Genomic DNA, 22,719 nt, shown 5'->3' on the forward strand with positions numbered 1-22,719 from the left:
GAGAGCAGAGCCAAGTGAGATTGTTCTTTATAGGACCTCCATTGGGGAAAAAGAATGTTCTCCTGATAGCTGGAGGAAGATTCAGGTCCAAGTTGTTAAAGCTGTTGGTATTCTCTGATATGCTTTTAGGCTGCTAGAAAGAAGTAAACATAGAGGGAAAGGCAGAAATACAGGTAAAAGAGGCAACATCAATTGATATATGTCCTCGTGCAAAGACTATTAGTTATTCCCTACTGTCTGATCTCTGCCTCCCTTCCTTAGGAAGAGAGCCCTTATTTTAATGCACCCAGCTAGAAGACTACTTCCCCAGCCTCCTTTGTAGCTATGTGTAGCCTTGTGACTAAGTTCTGGCCAATAAGTTACAAGCAGACATTTTAGGTAGACATTTAGGGAAATTACTGACTTGAAGAAAGCTCCTTTGTCCTTCCTACTGTCAAAACATACAAATATTAAAAATATAATTTCCACACATTATCTGAGCACATCCCAAAGTATAATTAATCATTGATGAGGGAAGCCAGTAAGATGACGAGGCAGGTTCAGTAGAAACAAACAAACAAAAAACACCAAAAACTCTGAAATAACAATGCTAAGTTAGATGCAAAAGTGACAAATGTTCTGCAAGGTTAGAAAACCATCTCTGCAGGTTTTCATCTGCATCTAATCAGTTCTTCTAAGTTAACATCTAACTCTCCAGTCTGAACTCTAATCAATAGTACCTAAAGAGTAGTTCACTTCCCAAGAGCGAGATGACCATTAGGGGAACTGGACAATGCTTTAGTACGACATTGGCAGGACATGAAGTCATCCTTTTGCATTATTTCCAAGTTTCGGGTAATTTTCCTGAACACCACCTTCCTTCCTCCTGCTGACTGGAATGTAGACACAGTGGCTGGAGCTGCAGTAGCCACGAGGATGGAAGCCACAAACCAGGATGGCAGAACAGAAAAGGAGAAGGAGACCGTGTCCCTGGTGACCGTGGAGCCACCGAAACAGCTCTGCACCACCTAATTCTGGATTTGTTTTATAAGATAAAAAAATAAAGTTATCTCTTATATAAGCCACTGCTATTTTGGATTTCTCTTAGACATAGCCAAGTCTTATCATCTAATGGAGCAGGAGGGAGATAGAGAGAAAGAACTATGTAAATAATGCTGGAAATTCAATGGGTAACTGCCCTCAATGAGGTTGTCTACAGGCAGACATAGAAGACTTTTAGTGAAACCTACCGAAGAAGGTATGGATGATTTAGGGGTTCCCCAACCATAGACAAATAAGAGAAATGCATTGTTCATACTAGTGGGTGGTGAAGGGTTTACTACAATCTTGTAAAAGAAACTGAAGAACTAACTAAAGACAACGGAGAAACTGACAAAGTTATCCACAAAAACTTAGGTGATGACACCAAATGGGAAATAAGAATATTCTCAGCCTGGACAACATGTTGAAACCCCATCTCTGTCAAAAAATCCAAAAAGTAGCTGGGTGTGGTGGTGCGTACCTGTAGTCCCAGCTACTAGGGAGCCTGAGGCACAAGAATCGCTTGAACCCACCAGGAGGCAGAGGTTGTAGTGAGCTGAGATGGCGCCACTGCACTCCAGCCTGGGCAACAGAGTGAGACTCCATCTCAAAAAAAAAAGGAGTATTTAAAATTTGCTCAAGTGTTACAAAAAGCTAGCTTGATTTATTTTCTCAATATAATCCTCCTTGGAATTGTATGCTATATATTATAGTATACATTATATAGTATATATACCTTACACCTATAAATACTGTCTACTTGATATACTCACACCTGCATATTACTTTACAGTATTGTATTCCTAAAGCTATGTTTGACCTACTGTTATGGGTGACTTAAGAAAACTTCTGAGTGATTCTGACTATATGTGACTCTTGCCTATGGGCTGACTAAAGAATCTAATCTCCATCTTAAGATGTGATTTAACTCCAGAGAAGCTGAAAGGTGATCTGATCAATAAGACTGGTAGAGAGATGAGCCTTAAAACTACAGAGAAGGAGGGAGGTTGAATGCAGGTCAATCTGTTGGCTGGGAAGGAGGAAAGTAAACAAGTTCTCAGCTGATAGCCTCAACATTCTCAGTATGCGACAAGCCATCTGTTGAGAACAGGTGAGCCATGGGAGAGCAAGACTTTCAAGATGCTTGGGAATGTGATGCAGCTTTGGAATCGCTGAATAGGGAATGGGTTTGGGAACTGACCGGAAACTTGTAAGATGATAAGCAAAACTACACACCTAAGCATTGGACATGACTCAGCTCTAAATTGGCATCCTCTTCCTTTCCCCCTATTTCCAGTCCCTGCCAGGGAACCTGGGGGATAGGGAAGGGAAAAGATCAAGCTGTTTTCTATTAAGCCTCATCCACTCAAAGTAAATACGGTCCAATCAGTAAATCGGATAACATGTAGCAGGTGGTGCAATTTGGTTATATTTGTCTAGGAATTGAAGTTTTAGTCATGTGTTTCAAGCTTATTTTAGAATTAAACTCTGTTCCTGGTACAATGTGGACACTTAATAAATGGTGAATGATTAGCCAAACACAAGCAATTGAGGCTTTTGTAGCTGTCCAAGTTCTGCAGAAGCCATTGTTTAGAAGAAAATTTGTCGGGGGACATTGTCTGCAGGCACCCAGAATGGTCCAGCATTTGACATAGCAACATAGGCTTTCCTACAATACAGCTTCTAACAAAACTAGACTGTCCTGAACCCCTGGTAATAGAATTGTTTACCTTTATACCAAGAAGGTTGGGAAAGCACCAAAATCTGCATGTGGTGTGTACCCAGGCCGACTTTGAGGGGTTCGTGCTGTAAGACCTAAAGTTCTTATGAGATTGTCCAAAACAAAGAAACATGTCAGCAGGGTCTATGGTGGTTCCATGTGTGCTAAATGTGTTCGTGACAGGATCAAGTGTGCTTTCCTTATCAAGGAGCAGAAAATCGTTGTGAAAGTATTGAAGGCATAAGCACAGAGTGAGAAAGCTAAATAAATATGAAATTTTTTTGAGTAATACAAATGAAAAAAAAAAGAAAATGTATCAAGAAATGAGTCCTTTAAATGGCAACAAATTCACCTGTACCCCACCTGTGAAGACCTCTAGAATCTGAGGTCCCTGTTGCTGCTGTTTCCTCTCTCTTCTGAGGTCATACCTTCCTCTTTCTTAAACGGTACTTTCCTTTGAAGTGAAAAAGAACTGGGAAAGGAGTCCTGAGAGAAAAGGGCTGAGCATGAACACTACAACCTTACATAACAGACATTTTTATCTCACGATTTAAACCTAATACTGTTTTCCCTTTAGTGGCTATATTTATTTTTGAGAGCACAGTATTTAAAAATGGCATGCCGTGCTGAATTGCTCTCCACTGTCCAGTCCGCCATGGGACTTTGTGATATCATCCGAGTGGTTGGCTATGTTTGTGTTTGATGGCCACGATGCTAATGAAGCAGTGCAGTGTCTTTTGTGGATAGACAGTGGGAAGCACTCTTCATGTCCTTCTGGGTTTTAACAACAACCAAATTTTTAAAAGACAGGAGGCAGAATCCGGCAGAGACCTTGTAGCATTGGCCACCTCTTCTCATGAACATGGGGCTCAATGTCTTAGTATTTAAATGGAGAGTGAGCTCAGTTTGCCATGAAAGGAAGGAAACCATTTCTTTCTGAAGAAGGTAAACTTCTCCAGTACCTAAAGAAATTTAGTTGAGCCAAGAGGGTGGCAGACTTACTCTTTGGGATAGAGGCAAATGTGACCCTGAATGGAGAATAGACTGGGTTTAGAACAAAGTTAGCAGACTCAGAGAACTTGGTTTGAACTCCCTCCCAAAGTGACCAAATAGGAATTTGGTACCCATTGTGTGATAGTAAGCAGCTTTCATCTTCCTTACTTTCCCGGCCATTGTAAGACAGCTGTTGATACAACAAAGAAAAGGATGGCAATTTTGCCTCCGGGCTACAAACGCGGAGCCAGATCATCTTTACTGTGTTCCTACTCCGTGCCAGACAGAAAGCAACATATAAAGAAAGGACGCCCCATATTCAAAGTCAGTGACCTCAGCTGGGCGTGGTGGCTCACACCTGAAATCCCAGCACTTTGGGAGGCTGAGGCGGGTGGATCACCTGAGGTTAGGAGTTTGAGACCAGTCTAGCCAACATGGTGAAACCCCCTCTCTACTAAAAATACAAAAATTATCTGGGCGTGGTCATGCACCCTGAAATCCCAGCTACCCGGGAGCCTGAGGCAGGAGAATCACTGGAACCCAGGAAGTAGAGGTTGCAGTGAGCCAAGGCAACACCACTACACTTCAGCCTGGGCGACAGAGCAAGATTCCATCTCAAAAAAAGAAAAAGAATACAAAAATTAGCCGGGCGTGGTCACGCACGCCTGTAATCCCAGCTACTTGGGAAGCTGAGGCAGGAGAATTGCTTGAACCTGGGAGGCGGAGATTGCAGTGAGCGGAGATCACACCACTGCACTTCAGGCTGGGTGACAGAGCGAGATTCTGTCTCAAAACAAACAAACAAACAAACAAACAAAAATCCACAAAGTCAGTGACCTCAGAACAAGCCCTGGAGCAGCCACAACAAAGTCAGGAAGCAGCTGTCCCCGTGCCTCCATGAGGGTCTGTGTGTTGCTGCCAGTAGACCACGTTGGGGAGCTGGAATGGGAGGTGAGGGGCTGGCCTCTTTCTCAAAAAGGGATGCATTACCAATAAACGTGCTAGAGAAAACCATAATGCAGCAATGATCAAACTCACATGCGGAGGAGGAACAGCATGAGGGGGCGTTGGTGAGGAAAATACAGCCACTGTCCGTAGAAAGAAGATAACTTGCTAGGAAAATAGCACACTTTTACAAGAATACTTTTACAAGAATTCTTTCACAAACCCTAATTTTTAAACACACACACCACACACAAACAGTAAGATAAAATCTGAAACCTCAGAAATTTAATGTGACTGAAATACGTCTGGACAAAAATCACTTGGGTGTTGCGCTCTTCCTCCGTTACCTACGCTGCCAGCTGCAGAAACGTGGAAGAGAAGGGAGGGAAGGGGTGTGCATGTCAGATCAGATGCACTAGAGAGGGCACAGCCAAAGGAGAAGCAGAGGTGAGAGGGTGGGAGAGGGCAAGACACTGGCATTTACAAGGCGCTGCAGAAGTGTTTCCGGCAGAAGATTTTTTTTTTTTTTTTTTTGAGATGAGTCTCGCTCTTGTCACTCGGGCTGGAGTGCAATGGCACTATCTCGGCTTATTGCAACCTCCACCTCCTGGGTTCAAGCGATTCTCCTGCCTCAGCCTCCCAAGTAGCTGGGATTACAGGCATGTGCCACTATGCCTGGCTAATTTTTGTATTTTTAGTACAGACGGGGTTTCACCATGTTAGTGAGGCTGGTCTCAAACTCCCAACCTCAGGTGATCTGCCTACCTCAGCCTCCCAAAGTGCTGGGATTACAAGTGTGAGCCACCACACCCGGCCAAGGCAGAGGATTTAAATATTAACTGTGAATTATGACTTAGAGCCTTTCAAATTTTTAGAGCGCTGAGTAAAACTGAAACGCCTGTTTGAGCAGTGCTTCTTCCAATATAAGCCATCCTGAGACTGGATCATGCAGGTTGTGACTCCATAGATCTTGTCTAAATGAGATAATGAGGCTTTTATTGCCCTTCTGTGAGCAGGTTAAATTGAGAAAAATGAAATCTTTCCCTTTGACTATTTCAAGTACTTTCTTTACCACCCCAGCCCAATCATGTGCCAACTTCTTCATAATCTACATATTACAGTAGCAGAATACATTGAACTTATTATCACTCATTTAAAATTAAGCATTTGTATGCAAAGCAGTTTTCCAAGAATATAGTAATAAGGAATATAAAGCTGTACCCTAAGGGCTTAATTCCAAAAGAGTTTTAAAGTAGCAGTCAAAAGAGAGATACAGATCACATAGCAAATAAACCAGATGTGCCTGTGTATCCCATATTTAAAAATGCTGCAGTTACGACGGGTGCAGTGGCTCATGCCTGTAATCCCAACATTTTGGGAGGCCGAGGTGAGTGGATCATTTGAGGTCAGGAGTTTGAGACCAGCCTGGCCAACATGGTGAAACCCTGTGTAAAACATTTATTTTGTAAAAATACAAAAATTAGCTGGGCGCAGCGGCTCACACCTGAAATCTCAGCACTTTGGGAGGCCAAGGAGGGCGATGACAAGGTCAGGAGATTGGGACCATCCTGGCTAACACAGTGAAACCCCGTCTCTACTAAAAATACAAAAAATTAGCTGGGTGTGGTGGCATGTGCCTTTAGTCCCATATACTCAGGAGGTGAGGGAGGAGAATTGCTTGAACCCAGGAGGCAGAGGTTGCAGTGAGCTAAGATCATGCCACTGCACTCTAGCATAGGTGACAGAGTGAGACTCTGTTTCAAAAAAAAAAAAAAAATTGGCTGGGTGTGGTGGGGGGCATCTTTAGTCCCAGCAACTCAAGAGGCTAAGGCAGGAGAATCAGTTGAACTCAGGAGGTGGAGGTTGCAGCAAAGACTGTACCACTGCACTCCAGCCTGGGTGACAGAACGAGACTCTGTCTCAAAAGAAAAAAGGGGGGGGTGTGTGCTGGCAAGATGACCAAATAAGAACAGCTCAAGTCTGCCACTCCCAGTGAGACCAGCGCAGAAGGCGAGTGATTTCTGCATTTTCAACTGAGGTACCTGGCTCATCCCACTGGGACTGGTTAGACAGGGGGTGCAGCCCACGGAGGGCAAGCAGAAGCAGGGTGGGGCGCTGCCTCATCCGGGAAGTGCAAGGGGTTGGGGAACTCCCTCCCCTAGCCAAGGGAAGCCTTGAGGGATTGTGCCATGAGGGACGGTGCTATCTGGCCCAGATACTATGGTTTTCCCATGGTTTTCACAACCCGCAGACCAGGAGATTCCCTCGGGTGCCTACACCACCAGGACCCTGGGTTTTAAGCACAAAACTAGGGGACCGTTTGGGCAGACACTGAGCTCGCTGTAGGAGGCTTTTTTTGTACCCCAGTGGCACCCGAAACCCAAGCGAGACAGAACCGTTCACTCCCCTGGAAAGGGGGCTGAAGCCAGGAAACCAAGTGGTCTTGATCAGTGGATCTCACCCCCATGGAGCCCAGCAAGCTAAGATCCACTGGCTTGAAATTCTCAATGCCAGCACAGCAGTCTGAAGTCCACCTGGGAAGCTGGAGCTTGGTGGGGGGAGGGGCGTCTGCCATTACTGAGACTTAAGTAGGCAGTTTTCCCCTCACTATGCAAACAAAGCTGCTGGGAAGTTCGAACTGGGTGGAACCCACCACAGTGCACCAAAGCCACTGTAGCCAGACTGCCTCTCTAGATTCCTCCTCTCCAGACCAGACATCTCTGAAAGAAAGGCAGCAGCCCCAGTCAGGGGCCTATAGATAAAACCCCATATCCCTGGAACAGAGCACCCGGGGGAAGGGGCGGCTGTGGGCACAGCTTCAGCAAACTTAAATGTTCCTGTCTGCTGGCTCTGAACAGAGCAGTGGATCTCCTAGCATGGTGCTTGAGCTCTGCTAAGGGACAGACTGCATCCTCAAGTGGGTGGGTCCCTGACCCCCACACCTCCTGACTGGGAGACATCTCCCAGCAGAGGTCGACAGATGCCTCATACAGGACAGCTCAGGCTGGCATCTGTCAGGTGCCCCTCTGGGACGAAGCTTCCAGTGGAAGGAGCAGGCAGCAATCTTTGCTGTTCAGCAGACTCTGCTGGTAATACCCAGGCAAACAGGGTCTGGAGTGGACCTCCAGCAGACCTGCAGAAGACATGCCTGACTGTTAAAAGAAAAACTAACAAACAGAAAGCAATAACATCAACATCAACAAAAAAGATGCCCACACAAAACCCCATCCGAAGGTCATCAGCATCAAAGATCAAAGGTAGATAAATCCATGAAGACAGGACAGGCGTGGTGGCTCACACCTGTAATCCCAGCAGTTTGGAAGGCCAAATCAGGTGGATCACCTGAGGTCAGGAGTTCGAGACCAGGCTGACCAACAACCAACATGGAGAAACCCCGTCTCTACTAAAAATACAACAAAATTAGATGGGCATAGTGGTGGGCACCTGTAATCCCAGCTACTCAGGAGGCTGAGGCAGGTGAATCACTTGAACCTGGGAGGCAGAGGTTGCAGCAAGCCGAGATCACATCATTCACTCCAGCCTAGACAACAAGAACAAAACTCCATCTCAAAAAAAAAAAAAAAAAAAATCCACGAACATGAGGAAAAACCAGCACAAAAATCCTGAAAATTCCAAAAACCAGAATATCTCTTCTCCTCCAAAGGATCACAACTCCTCGCCAGCAAGGGAAAAAAATTGGATGGAGAATGAGTTTGACAAACTCACAGAAATAGGCTTCAGAAAGTGGGTAATAACAAACTCCTCTGAGCTAAAGGAGCATATTCTTTTTTTTTTACAGGTAGGCACTTTTTAAATTAAAGATTTAGGGTACATGTGCACAATATGCAGGTTTGTTACATATGTATACATGTGCCACATTGGTGTGCTGTACCCATTAACTCATCATTTACATTAGGTATATCTCCTAAAGCTATCCCTCCTCCCTACCCCCACCCCATGACAGGCCTCAGTGTGTGATGTTCCCCTTCCTGTGTCCAAGTGTTCTTGTTGCTCAATTCCCACCTATGAGTGAGAACATGCGGTGTTTGGTTTTTTTGTCCCTGCGATAGTTTGCTGAGAATGATGGTTTCTAGCTTCATCCATGTCCCTACAAAGGACATGAACTCATCCTTTTTTATGGCTGCATGGTATTCCATGGTGTATATGTGCCACACCTTCTTTTTTTTTCATTTATATATATTTTTTTATTATTATCATTATTTTTTTTTTATTATACTTTAGGTTTTAGGGTACATGTGCACAATGTGCAGGTTTGTTACATATGTATCCATGTGCCATGTTGATTTCCTGCACCCATTAACTCGTCATTTAGCATTAGGTATATCTCCTAATGCTGTTCCTCCCCCCACCCCCCACCCCACAACAGTCCCCGGAATGTGATGTTCCCCTTCCTGTGTCCATGAGTTCTCATTGTTCAATTCCCACCTATGAGTGAGAACATGCGGTATTTGGTTTTTTGTCCTTGCGATAGTTTACTGAGAATGATGTTTTCCAGTTTCATCCATGTCCCTACAAAGGACACGAACTCATCATATTTATGGCTGCATAGTATTCCATGGTGTATATGTGCCACATTTTCTTAATCCAGTCTATCATTGTTGGACATTTGGGTTGGTTCCAACTCTTTGCTATTGTGAATAGTGCCGCAATAAACATACGTGTGCATGTGTCTTTATAGCAGCATGATTTATAGTCCTTTGGGTATACACCCAGTAATGGGATGCCTGGGTCAAATGGTATTTCTAGTTCTAGATCCCTGAGGAATCGCCACACTGACTTCCACAATGGTTGAACTAGTTTACAGTCCCACCAACAGTGTAAAAGTGTTCCTATTTCTCCACATCCTCTCCAGCACCTGTTGTTTCCTGACTTTTTAATGATGGCCATTCTAACTGGTGTGAGAGGCTATCTCATTGTGGTTTTGATTTGCAATTCTCTGATGGCCAGTGATGATGAGCATTTTTGCATGTGTTTTTTGGCTGCATAAATATCTTCTTTTGAGAAATGTCTGTTCATGTCCTTCGCCCACTTTTTGATGGGGTTGTTTTTTTCTTGTACATTTGTTTGAGTTCACTGTAGATTCTGGATATTAGCCCTTTCTCAGATGAGTAGCTTACGAAAATTTTCTCCCATTTTGTAGGTTGCCTGTTCACTCTGATGGTAGTTTCTTTTGCTGTGCAGAAGCTCTTTAGTTTAATTAGATCCCATTTGTCAATTTTGGCTTTTGTTGCCACTGCTTTCGGTGTTTTAGACATGAAGTCCTTGCCCATGACTATGTCCTGAATGGTATTGCCTAGGTTTTCTTCTAGGGTTTTTATGGTTTTAGGTCTAACATGTAAGTCTTTAATCCATCTTGAATTAATTTTTGTATAAGGTGTAAGGAAGGGATCCAGTTTCAGCTTTCTACATATGGCTAGCCAGTTTTCCCAGCACCATTTATTAAATAGGGAATCCTTTTCCCATTGCTTGTTTTTGTCAGGTTTGTCAAAGATCAGATAGTTGTAGATATGTGGCATTATTGCTGAGGGATCTGTTCTGTTCCATTGATCTATGTCCCTGTTTTGGTACCAGTACCATGCTGTTTTGGTTACTGTAGCCTTGCAGTATAGTTTGAAGTCAGGTAGCGTGATGCCTCCGGCTTTGTTCTTTTGGCTTAGGATTGACTTGGCGATGCAGGCTCTTTTTTGGTTCCATGTGAACTTTAAAGTAGTTTTTTCCAATTCTGTGAAGAAAGTCATTGGTAGCTTGATGGGGATGGCATTGAATCTATAAATTACCGTGGGCAGTATGGCCATTTTCATGATATTGATTCTTCCAACCCATGAGCATGGAATGTTCTTCCATTTGTTTGTATCCTCTTTTATTTCATTGAGCAGTGGTTTGTAGTTCTCCTTGAAGAGGTCCTTCACATCCCTTGTAAGTTGGATTCCTAGGTATTTGATTCTCTTTGAAGCAATTGCGAATGGTAGTTCACTCATGATTTGGCTCTCTGTTTGTCTGTGATTGGTGTACAAGAATGCTTGTGATTTTTGTACATTGATTTTGTATCCTGACACTTTGCTGAAGTTGCTAATCAGCTTAAGGAGATTTTGGGCTGAGACAATGGGGTTTTCTAGATATATAATCATGTCATCTGCAAACAGGGACAATTTGACTTCCTCTTTTCCTAATTGAACACCCTGTATTTCCTTCTCCTGCCTGATTGCCCTGGCCAGAACTTCCAACACTATGTTGAATAGGAGTGGTGAGAGAGGGCATCTCTGTCTTGTGCCAGTTTTCAAAGGGAATGCTTCCAGTTTTTGTCCATTCAGTATGATATTGGCTGTGGGTTTATCATAGATAGCTCTTATTATTTTGAGATACGGCCCATCAATACCTAATTTATTGAGAGTTTTTAGCATGAAGGTTGTTGAATTTTGTCAAAGGCCTTTTCTGCATCTATTGAGATAATCATGTGGTTTTTGTCTTTGGTTCTGTTTATATGCTGGATTACATTTATTGATTTGCGTATGTTGAATGAGCCTTGCATCCCAGGGATGAAGCCCACTTGATCATGGTGGATAAGCTTTTTGATGTGCTGCTGGATTCAGTTTGCCAGTATTTTATTGAGGATTTTTGCATCAATGCTCATCAAGGATATTGGTCTGAAACTCTGTTTTTTGGTTGTGTCTCTGCCAGGCTTTGGTATCAGGACGATGCTGGCCTCATTAAATGTGTTAGGGAGGATTCCCTCTTTTTCTATTGATTGCAATAGTTTCAGAAGGAATGGTACCAGTTCCTCCTTGTACCTCTGGTAGAATTCGGCTGTGAATCCATCAGGTCCTGGACTCTTCTTGGTTGGTAAGCTATTGATTATTGCCACAATTTCAGAGCCTGTTATTGGTCTATTCAGAGATTCAACTTCTTCCTGGTTTAGTCTTGGGAGGGTGTATTTGTCAAGGAATTTATCCATTTCTTCTAGATTTTCTAGTTTATTTGGGTAGAGGTGTTTGTAGTATTCTCTGATGGTAGATTGTATTTCTGTGGGATCGGTGGTGATATCCCCTTTATCATTTTTTATTGCGTCTATTTGATTCTTCTCTCTTTTCTTCTTTATTAGTCTTGCTAGCGGTCTATCAATTTTGTTGATCTTTTCAAAAAACCAGCTCCTGGATTCATTAATTTTTGGAAGGGTTTTTTGTGTCTCTATTTCCTTCAGTTCTGCTCTGATTTTAGTTATTTCTAGCCTTCTGCTAGCTTTTGAATGTGTTTGCTCTTGCTTTTCTAGTTCTTTTAATTGTGATGTTAGGGTGTCAATTTTGGATCTTTCCTGCTTTCTCTTGTGGGCATTTAGTGCTATAAATTTCCCTCTACATACTGCTTTGAATGTGTCCCCAGAGATTCTGGTATGTTGTGTCTTTGTTCTCGTTGGTTTCAAAGAACATCTTTATTTCTGCCTTCATTTCGTTATGTACCCAGTAGTCATTCAGGAGCAGGTTGTTCAGTTTCCATGTAGTTGAGTGGTTTTGAGCGAGTTTCTTAATCCTGAGTTCTAGTTTGATTGCACTGTGGTCTGAGAGACAGTTTGTTATAATTTCTGTTCTTTTACATTTGCTGAGGAGAGCTTTACTTCCAACTATGTGGTCAATATTGGAATAGGTGTGGTGTGGTGCTGAAAAAAATGTATATTCTGTTGATTTGGGGTGGAGAGTTCTGTAGATGTCTATTAGGTCTGCTTGGTGCAGAGCTAAGTTCAATTCCTGGGTATCCTTATTAACTTTCTGTCTCATTGATCTGTCTAATGTTGGCAGTGGGGTGTTAAAATCTCCCATTATTATTGTGTGGGAGTTTAAGTCTCTTTGTAGGTCACTCAGGACTTGCTTTATCAGTCTGGGTGCATATATATTTAGGATAGTTAGCTCTTCTTGTTGAATTGATCCCTTTACCATTATGTAATGGCCTTCTTTGTCTCTTTTGATCTTTGTTGGTTTAAAGTCTACTTTATCAGGGACTAGGATTGCAACCCCTGCCTTTTTTTTGTTTTCCATTTGCTTGGTAGATCTTCCTCCATCCCTTTATTTTGAGACTATGTGTGTCCCTGCATGTGAGATGGGTTTCCTGAATACAGCACACTGATGGGTTTTGACTCCTTATCCAATTTGCCAGTCTGTGTCTTTTAGTTGGAGCATTTAGCCCATTTACATTTAAAGTTAATATTATTATGTGTGAATTTGATCCTGTCATTATGATATTAGCTGGTTATTTTGCTCGTTAGTTGATGCAGTTTCTTCCTAGCCTCGATGGTCTTTACAATTTGGAATATTTTTGCAGTGGCTGGTACCGGTTTTTCCTTTCCATGTTTAGTGCTTCCTTCAGGAGTTCTTTTAGGGCAGGCCTGGTGGTCACAAAATCTCTCAGCATTTGCTTATTTGTAAAGAGTTTTATTTCTCCTTCACTTATGAAGCTTAGTTTGGCTGGATATAAAATTCTGGGTTGAAAATTCTTTTCTTTAAGAATGTTGAATATTGGCCCCCACTGTCTTCTGGCTTGTAGGGTTTCTCTAGAGAGATCCACTGTTAGTCTGATGGGCTTCCCTTTGTGGGTAACGTGACCTTTCTCTCTGGCCGCCCTTAACATTTTTTCCTTCATTTCAACTTTGGTGAATCTGACAATTATGTGTCTTGGAGTTGCTCTTCTCGAGGAGTATCTTTGTGGCGTTCTCTGTATTTCCTGAATCTGAATGTTGGCCTGCCTTGCTAGATTGGGGAAGTTCTCCTGGATAATATCTTGCAGAGTGTTTTCCAATTTGGTTCCATTCTCCCCGTCACTTTCAGGTACACGATTCAGACACAGGTTTGGTCTTTTCACATAGTCCCATATTTCTTGGAGGCTTTGTTCATTTCTTTTTGTTCTTTTTTCTCTAAACTTCCCTTCTCGCTTCATTTCATTCTTTTCATCTTCCATCACTGATACTCTTTCTTCCAGTTGATCACAATGGCTACTGAGGCTTCTGCATTCTTCACGTAGTTCTCAAAACTTGGCTTTCAGCTCCATCAGCTCCTTCAAGCACTTCTCTGCATTGGTTATTTTAGTTATACATTCATCTAATTTTTTTTTCAAAGTTTTTAACTTCTTCGCCATTGGTTTGAATTTCCTCCTGTAGCTCAGAGTAGTTTGATCGTCTGAAGCCTTATTCTCTCAACTCGTCAAAGCTTTGTTCCGTTGCTGGTGAGGAAGTGCGTTCCTTTGGAGGAGGAGAGGTGCTCTGCTTTTTAGAGTTTCCAGTTTTTCTGCTCTGTTTTCTCCCCATCTTTGTAGTTTTTAATACTTTTGGTCTTTGATGATGGTGGTGTACAGATGGGTTTTTGGTGTGGGTGTCCTTTCTATTTGTTAGTTTTCCTTCTAACAGACAGGACCCTCAGCTGCAGGTCTGCTGGAGTTTGCTAGAGGTCCACTCCAGACCCTGTTTGGCTGGGTGTCAGCAGCGGTGGCTGCAGAACAGCGGATTTTCATGAACCGCAAATTTAGCTGTCTGATCGTTCCTCTGGAAGTTTTGTCTCAGAGGAGTACCTGGCCAAGTGAGGTGTCAGTCTGTCCCTACTCGGGGGGTGCCTCCCAGTTAGGCTGCTCGGGGGTGAGGGACCCACTTGAGGAGGCAGTCTGCCCGTTCTCAGATCTCTAGCTGCGTGCTGGGAGAACCACTACTCGCTTCAAAGCTGTCAGACAGGGACATTTAAGTCTGCAGAGGTTACTGCTGACTTTTTGTTTGTCTGTGCCCTGCCCCCAGAGGTGGAGCCTACAGAGGCAGGCAGGCCGCCTTGAGCTGTGGTGGGCTCCACCCAGTTCGAGCTTCCTGGCTGCTTTGTTTAGCTAAGCAAGCCTAGGCAATGGCGGGCGCCCCTCCCCCAGCCTCGCTGCTGCCTTGCAGTTTGATCTCAGACTGCTGTGCTAGCAATCAGTGAGACTCGTGGGCATAGGACCCTCTGAGCCAGGTGCGGGACACAATCTCCTGGTGTGCCGTTTTCCAAGCACCTTGGAAAAGCGCGGTATTAGGGTTGGAGTGACCCGATTTTCCAGGTGACCTCTGTCACCCCTTTCTTTGACTAGGAAAGGGAACTCCCTGACCCCTTGCACCTCCCAAGTGAGGCAATGCCTCGCCCTGCTATGGCTCATGCATGGTGCGCTGCACCGACTGTCCTGCACCCACTGTTTGGCACTCCCTAGTGAGATGAACCTGGTACCTCAGATAGAAATGCAGAAATCACCCGTTTTCTGTGTTGCTCACGCTGGGAGCTGTAGACCGGAGCTGTTCCTATTTGGCCATCTTGGCTCCACCCCCTAAAGGAGCATATTCTAACCCAATGCAAGGAAGCTAAGAATCTTGATGAAAGGTTACAGAAACTGCTAACTAGAATAACCAGTTTAGAGAAAAACATAAATAACCTGAAGGAGCTGAAAAACACAACATGAGAACTTTGTGAAGCATACACAAGTATCAATAGCCAAATCAATCAAGCAGAAGAAAAGATATCAGAGCTTGAGATCAACTTGATGAAATAAAGCATGAAGACAACATTAGAGAAAAAAAAAATGAAAAGGAATGAACTTCTCCAAGAAATATGGGACTATGTGAAAATACCAAACCTATGATTGATTGGTGTGCCTGGAAAGTGATAGGGAGAATGGAACCAAGTTGGAAAACACGCTTCAGGATATTATCCAGGAGAACTTCCCCAACCTAGCAAGACAGGCCAACATTCAAATTCAGGAGATACAGAGAATACCACTAAGATACTCCTCAACAAGATCAACCCCAAGACACATAATCATCAGATTCACCAAGGTTGAAATGAAGGAAAAAATGTTAAGGGCAGCCAGAGAGAAAGGTCAGGTTACCCACAATGGGAAGCCCACCAGACTAACAGTGGATCTTTCTGCAGAAACCCTACAAGCCAGAAGAGAGTGGGGGCCAATATTCAGCATTCTTAAAGAAAAGAATTTTTCAACCCAGATTTTCATATCCAGCCAAACTAAGCTTCATAAGTGAAGGAGAAATAAAATCCTTTACAGATAAGCAAATGCTGAGGGATTTTGTCTTCACCAAGCCTGCCTTACAAGAGCTCCTGAAGGAAGCACTAAATACGGAAAGGAAAAACTGGTAGAAGCCACTGCAAAAACATACCAAAACATAAATACCATCAACACTATGAAGAAACTGCATCAACTAATGTGCAAAGTAACCAGCTAGCATCATAATGACAGAATCAAATTCACACAAAACAATATTAGCCTTAAATGTAAATCGGCTAAATGCCCCAATTAAAAGACATAGACTGGCAAATTGGATTAAGAGTCAAGACCTGTCAGCATGCTGTATTCAGGAGACCCATCTCAAGTGCAAAGACACACATAGGCTCAAAATAACGGGATGGAGGAATATTTACCAAGTAAATGGAAAGCAAAAAAAAAAAGCAGGGGTTGCAATGCTAGTCTCTGATAAAACAGACTTTAAACCAACAAAGATCAAAAGAGACAAGGCCATTACATAATGGTAAAGGGATCAATGCAACAAGAAGAGCTAACTATCCTAAATATATACGCACCCAATACGGGAGCACCCAGATTCATAAAACAAGTTCTTAGAGACCTACAAAGAGACTTAGACTCCCACACAATAATAGTGGGAGACTTTAACAGCCCACCGTCAACAGTAGACAGATCAAAGAGACAGAAAATTAACAAGGATATTCAGGACTTGAACTCAGCTCTGCACCAAGCAGACCTAATGGACATCTACAGAACTCTCCACCCCAAATCAACAGAACATACATTCTGCTCAGTGCCACATTGCACTTATTCTAAAACTGACCACATAATTGGAAGTAAAACACTCCTCAGCAAATGCAAAAGAACGGAAATCTTAACAAACAGTCTCTCTGACCACAGTGCAATCAAATTACAACTCAGGATTAGGAAACTCATTCAAAACTGCACAACTACATGGAAACTAACAACCTGCTCCTGAATGAGTACTGGGTAAATAACAAAATGAAGGCAGAAATAAAGATGTTCTTTGAAACCAATGAGAACAAAGACACAACCTACCAGAATCTCTGGGACACATTCAAAGCAGTGTGTAGAGGGAAATTTATAGCATTAAATACCCACAAGAGAAAGCAGGAAAGATCTAAAATTGACACCCTAACATCACAATTAAAAGAACGAGAGAAGCAAGAGCAAACAAATTCAAAAGGTAGCAGAAGACAAGAAATAACTAAGATCAGAGCAGAACTGAAGGAGGTAGAGACATGAAAAAACCCTTCAAAAAAATCCATGAATCCACGAGCTGGTTTTTTGAAAAGATTAACAAAATAGACAACTAGCCAGACTAATAAAGAAGAAAAGAGAGAAGAATCAAATAGACACAATAAAAAATGATAAAGGGGATATCACCACCCATCCCACATAAATACAAACTACCATCAGAGAATACTATAAACACCTCTATGCAAATAAACTAGAAAATTTGGAAGAATGGATAAATTCCTGGACACATACAACCTCCTAAGACTAAACCAGGAAGAAGTCAAATCCCTGAATAGACCAATAATAAGTTCTGAAATTGAGGCAGTAATTAATAGCCTACCAACCAAAAAAAGCCCAGGATCAGACAGATTTACAGCTGAATTCTACCAGAGGTACAAAGAGGAGCTGGTACCATTCCTTCTGAAACTATTCCAAACAATAGAAAAAGAGGGACTCCTCCCTAAGTCATTTTATGAGGCCAACATCATCCTGATACCAAAACCTGCCAGAGACACAACAAAAAAAGAAAATTTCATCCCAAAATCCCTGATGAACATTGATGTGAAAATTCTCAGTAAAATACTGGCAAACTGAATCCAATAGCACATCAAAAAGCTTATCCACCACGATCAAGTCAGCTTCATCCCTGGGATGCAAGGCTGGTTCAACATATGCAAATCAATAAATGTAATCCATCACATAAGCAGAACCAATGACAAAAACTTCATGATTATCTCAATAGATACAGAAAAGGCCTTCGACAAAATTCTCCATCCCTTCATGCTAAAAACACTCAATAAACTAGGTATTGATGGAGCATATCTCAAAATAATAAGAGCTATTTATGACAAACCCACAACCAATATCATACTGAATGGGCAAAAGCTGGAAGCATTCCCTTTGAAAACCAGCACAAGACAAGGATGCCCTCTCTCACCACTCCAGTTCTAAATAGTATTGAAAGTTCTGTCCAGGGCAATCAGGCAATGGAAATAAATAAAGCATATTCAAATAGGAAGACAGGAAGTCAAATTGTCTCTGTCTGTAGATGACATGATTGTATATTTAGAAAACCCCATCGTCTCAGCCCCAAATCTCCTTAAGCCGATAAGCAACTTCAGCAAAGTCTCAGGATACGAAATCAATGTGCAAAAATCACAAACATTCCTATACACCAACAAGAGACAAACAGAGAGCCAAATCCTGAGTGAATTCCCATTCACAATTGCTACAAAGAGAATAAATTACCTAGGAATACAACTTACAAGGGACATGAAGGACCTCTTCAAGGAGAACTACAAACCACTGCTCAAGGGAATAAGAGAGGACACAAACAAATGGAAAAACATACCATGCTCATGGGTAGAAAGAATCAATATTGTGAAAATGGCCATACTGCCCCAAGTAATTTTTTTTTTTTTGAGATGGAGTTTCGCTCTTGTTGCCCAGGCTAGAGTGCAATGGCGCAATCTTGGCTCACCACAACCTCTGCCTCCCAGTTTCAAGCAATTCTCCTGCCTCAGTCTCCCGAGTAGCTGGGATTACAGGCATGTACCACCACACCTGGCTAATTTTTAGTAGAGACGAAGTCTCCATGTTGGTCAGGCTGGTCTCGAACTCCTGACCTCAGGTGATCCACCCACCTTGGCCTCCAAAAGTGCTGGGATTACAGGCATAAGCCATCGCGCCTGGCCCTGTCCAAAGTAATTTATAGATTCATTGCTATTTTCATCAAGGTACCATTGACTTTCTTCACAGAATTAGAAAAAATACTGTAAATTTCATATGAAATGAAAAAAGAGCCCGCATTGTCAAGACAATCCTAAGCAAAAAGACCAAAGCTGGAGGCATTATGCCACCTGACTTCAAACTATACAACAAGGCTACAGTAACCAAAACAGCATGGTACTAGTACCAAAACAGATATATAGACCAATGGAACAGAACAGAGGCCTCAGAAATAACACCACACATCTACAACCATCTAATATTTGACAAACCTTACAAAAACAAGCAACAGGGAAAGGATTCCCTATTTAATAAATGGTGTTGGGAAAATTGGCTAACCATATGCAGAAAACTGAAGCTGGATCCCGTCCTTACACTTTATACAAAAATTAATTCAAGATGGATTAAAGGGTTAAACATAAGACCTAAAACCATTAAAACCCTAGAAGAAAACCTGGGCAATACCATTCAGGACATAGGCATGGGCAAAGACTTTATGACTAAAACACCAAAAGCAATTGCAACAATAGCCAAAATTGACAAATGGGATCTAATTAAACTAAAGAGCTTCTGCACAGCAAATAAACTATCATCAGAGTAAACAGTCAACCTACAGAATGGGAGAAAATTTTTGCAATCTATCCATCTGACAAAGGGCTAATATCCAGAATCTACAAGGAACTTAAACAAATTTACAAGAAAAAGAAAAAAACTCCATCAAAAAGTGGGTGAAAGATATGAACAGACACTTCTCAAAAGAAGACATTTATGCAGCCAACAAACATATGAAAAAAAGCTCATCACCACTGGTCATTAGAGAAATGCAAATCAAAACCACAATGAGATACCATCTCATGCCAGTTAGAATGGTGATCATTAAAAAGTCAGGAAACAACAGATGCTGGAGAGGATGTGGAGAAACAGGAACGCTTTTACACTGTTGGTGGGAGTGTAAATTAGTTCAACCATTGTGGAAGACAGTGTGGCGATTTCTCAAGGATCTAGAACCAGAAATACCATTTGACTCAGCAATCCCATTACTGGGTATATACCCAAAGGATTATAAATCATTCAACTATAAAGACACATGTACATTTGTATGTATTGCAGCCCTATACACAATAGCAAAGACTTGGAACCAACCCAAATGCCCATCAATGATAGACCGGATAAAGAAAATGTGGCACGTATACACCATGGAATAGTATGCAGCCATAAAATGAATGAGTTCATGTCCTTTGCAGGGACATGGATGAAGCTGCAAACCATCATTCTCATCAAACTAACACAGAAACTGAAAACCAAACACCACATGCTGTCACTCATAAGTGGGAGTTAAACAACGAGAACACATGGACGCAGGGAGGGGAACATCACACACCGGGGCCTGTCAGGAGGTTGGGGGCTAGTGGAGGGATAGCATTAGGAGAAATACCTATTGTAGATGACAGGTTGATGGGTGCAGCAAACCACCATGGTACATGTATACCTATGTAAAAAACCTGAACATTCTGCACATGTATCCCAGAACTTAAAGTATAATAATAATAATAAAAAGTGATGTAGTTGATATGCAGACATTAATATCATCAAATTCAATACATAAAAAGTATCAAACAATAATATAGGATCTTGTAACCTCTCTGCAAGAAGATATTCTAATGTAACATAGAATTGCTTGAAAAGAAAAAAAAAGCTTCATGGGATAGATGAGTCTTTAAGTGTGTCAAGAAGAGAGTACAAGGAAACTAATTAATGTTGCTGCTGTCATATCAGCAGCATTGAGAGAAAGACATTATTCAAAAGAAATCACTGGCCAGGCTCAGTGGCTCATACCTGTAATCCCAGTGTTTTGGGAGGCTGAAGCAGAAAGATCACTTGAGAACAGGAGTTCAAGACCAGCCTGGGCAACACAGGGAGACCCTGTCTGTACAAAATTTTTTTTTAAATTAGCTAGTCATGGTGGTGTGTGCCTGTAGTCCCAGCTACTCAGGAGGCTGAGGCAAAAGGATCACTTGAACCCAGGAGTAGAGGCTGCAGTGAGTTATGATCATGCCACTGCACTCCAGCCTGGGTGACCAAGAGACTCTGTCGATATCTAATAAATACAAGTCATTTACCATATATATGATTTATAAATATCAATTCTGTGGATGTCAAATTAGAAATATTTTATCCAATCTAATGATGTCCATTGAAGCCCAAAATTTTAATATTGATGAAGTCCAATTTATCATTTACTTTGTCACTTGTACTTCTGGCATCAATCTAAGAAGGCTTAGCATAATGCAAGGTCACAAAGATTTACTCCTATATTTTCTTCTAAGAATTTTATAGTTTTATCTTTCACATTTAGCTCCATGATCCATACTAAGTACATTTCTGTGTATGAAGTAAGAAAGGATCCAACTTCATTGTATTGCATGAGGCTTTACAGTTGTACCAGCACGATTTGTTGAAAAGACTGCCTTTCCCCCAACTGAATTGTCTTGGCACCCTTGCTAAAAATCAATTGACTATAAATATGAGAGTTTATTTCTGGACTCTCATTTAAATTCTATTGATCTGTATGTCTATCCATATGCCAGTATCACACAGTCTTGATTACTATAGCTTTGTATTAAGTTTTGAAATAGGGATGTGAGTCCTCCAAATGTGTTATTCTCTGGCCAGGTTGTTTTTCAAGATTAATGTTTTACATCAAATTTGGGAACTTTTAAGCCATAAGTTTTTAAATGTGTTTCTTCTATTACTTTCTCTCTCTCTCCTTTTATTCTGGTACTCCAATCATGCATATTTTGGTGGATTTAATGATGTCCAACATTTCTCTAATAATCTGTTCATATTCATTATTTTCATTTTTTTTCTTCTCCACTCTTCAGGCTGCCTTATCTCTATTGATCTATCTTCAAGTTTGCTGATTCTTTATTCTGCCAAATCTACTCTTGAGGCCCTCTAATACATTTTTCACCTTGGTGTTTTACATTTCAACTCTAGAATTTTGATTTGGTTCATTATTTACATACAAACATACATACATATATGTATATGTACATATATATACATTTATGTAAATACATAAACTGATATTACATATATACATCTTTGCATATGCTGCATTATGTGTAATATAAATTTATGTATTTAAATAAATATATATGTGTATGTGTGTGTGTGTATATGTATATATATATATATACACATATGCATGTAAAGAACCAAATGAAAATTCTTGAGTTAAAATGTGTAACAACCAAATTATTGGTTGATATATATATCTTTATTGATAGTCTCTATTTGATGAGATTGTCATCATATTATTCTTTACTTCTTTAAGCATAGTTTCCTTTAGTTCTTTGAACATATTTATAATAACTAGTTTGAAGTCTTTGTCAAGTCTGACATATGGGCCTTCTCACAGGCAGTTTTGGTTGTCGGCTTTTTTTCCCCTCTGTGTGTGAGTCACAGTTTCCTGATTCTTTGCATATCTTGCAATTTTTTTGTTGAAAACTAGACTATTGAATAATATATTTTAAGAATGCTATATACTGATTCTTCCCTGCAAACCTATAGAGCTACTTTTTGTTGTTTTCTTATTTTTTAGTGACATGGCAGGGCTATTTCAAGAAAGTCTATTGTCTCCACAGTGAAGCCTCTGAAGTTGATCTTCAGAGGACATGGTCTTGGACATTTGCACAGTCACCCAGAAGTGACAGTGATTTTAGCAAGGCTTTCTTTGTGTCTTTCCCTGATCTCTCTGTTAAGCTGTCCGCCTCTGTTGGTATCACATCCAACTGTTAGGCTCCACTAATTGCATGTTGATTGCTCTATTGTTTTTGATAATGTCCCGGATGTCCTGCAGCATAAATTACAGTTGGATCCAATTAAATCTGGGCCTATTTGCAGGAGTGGTTTTTGAGGCTAGTCTTTGAGGTTTGTTCCAACCCCAGGAAAGATCTTAGCTTTCTCCCCCATCCCTCCCCTTGTCTCTTTGGTAAATCAGCTGA

General features: G+C 41.5%; 1 pseudogene; it reads left to right on the forward strand.

The window, feature by feature from the left end:
- Nucleotides 1-2,654: 2,654 nt before the first annotated feature.
- LOC100598814 lies at nucleotides 2,655-3,008 on the forward strand (annotated as a pseudogene).
- Nucleotides 3,009-22,719: the final 19,711 nt, after the last annotated feature.

The sequence above is a fragment of the Nomascus leucogenys genome, chromosome 16 (genome assembly GCF_006542625.1).
Source record: "Nomascus leucogenys isolate Asia chromosome 16, Asia_NLE_v1, whole genome shotgun sequence".
In the NCBI taxonomy this organism is placed as follows: domain Eukaryota; kingdom Metazoa; phylum Chordata; class Mammalia; order Primates; family Hylobatidae; genus Nomascus; species Nomascus leucogenys.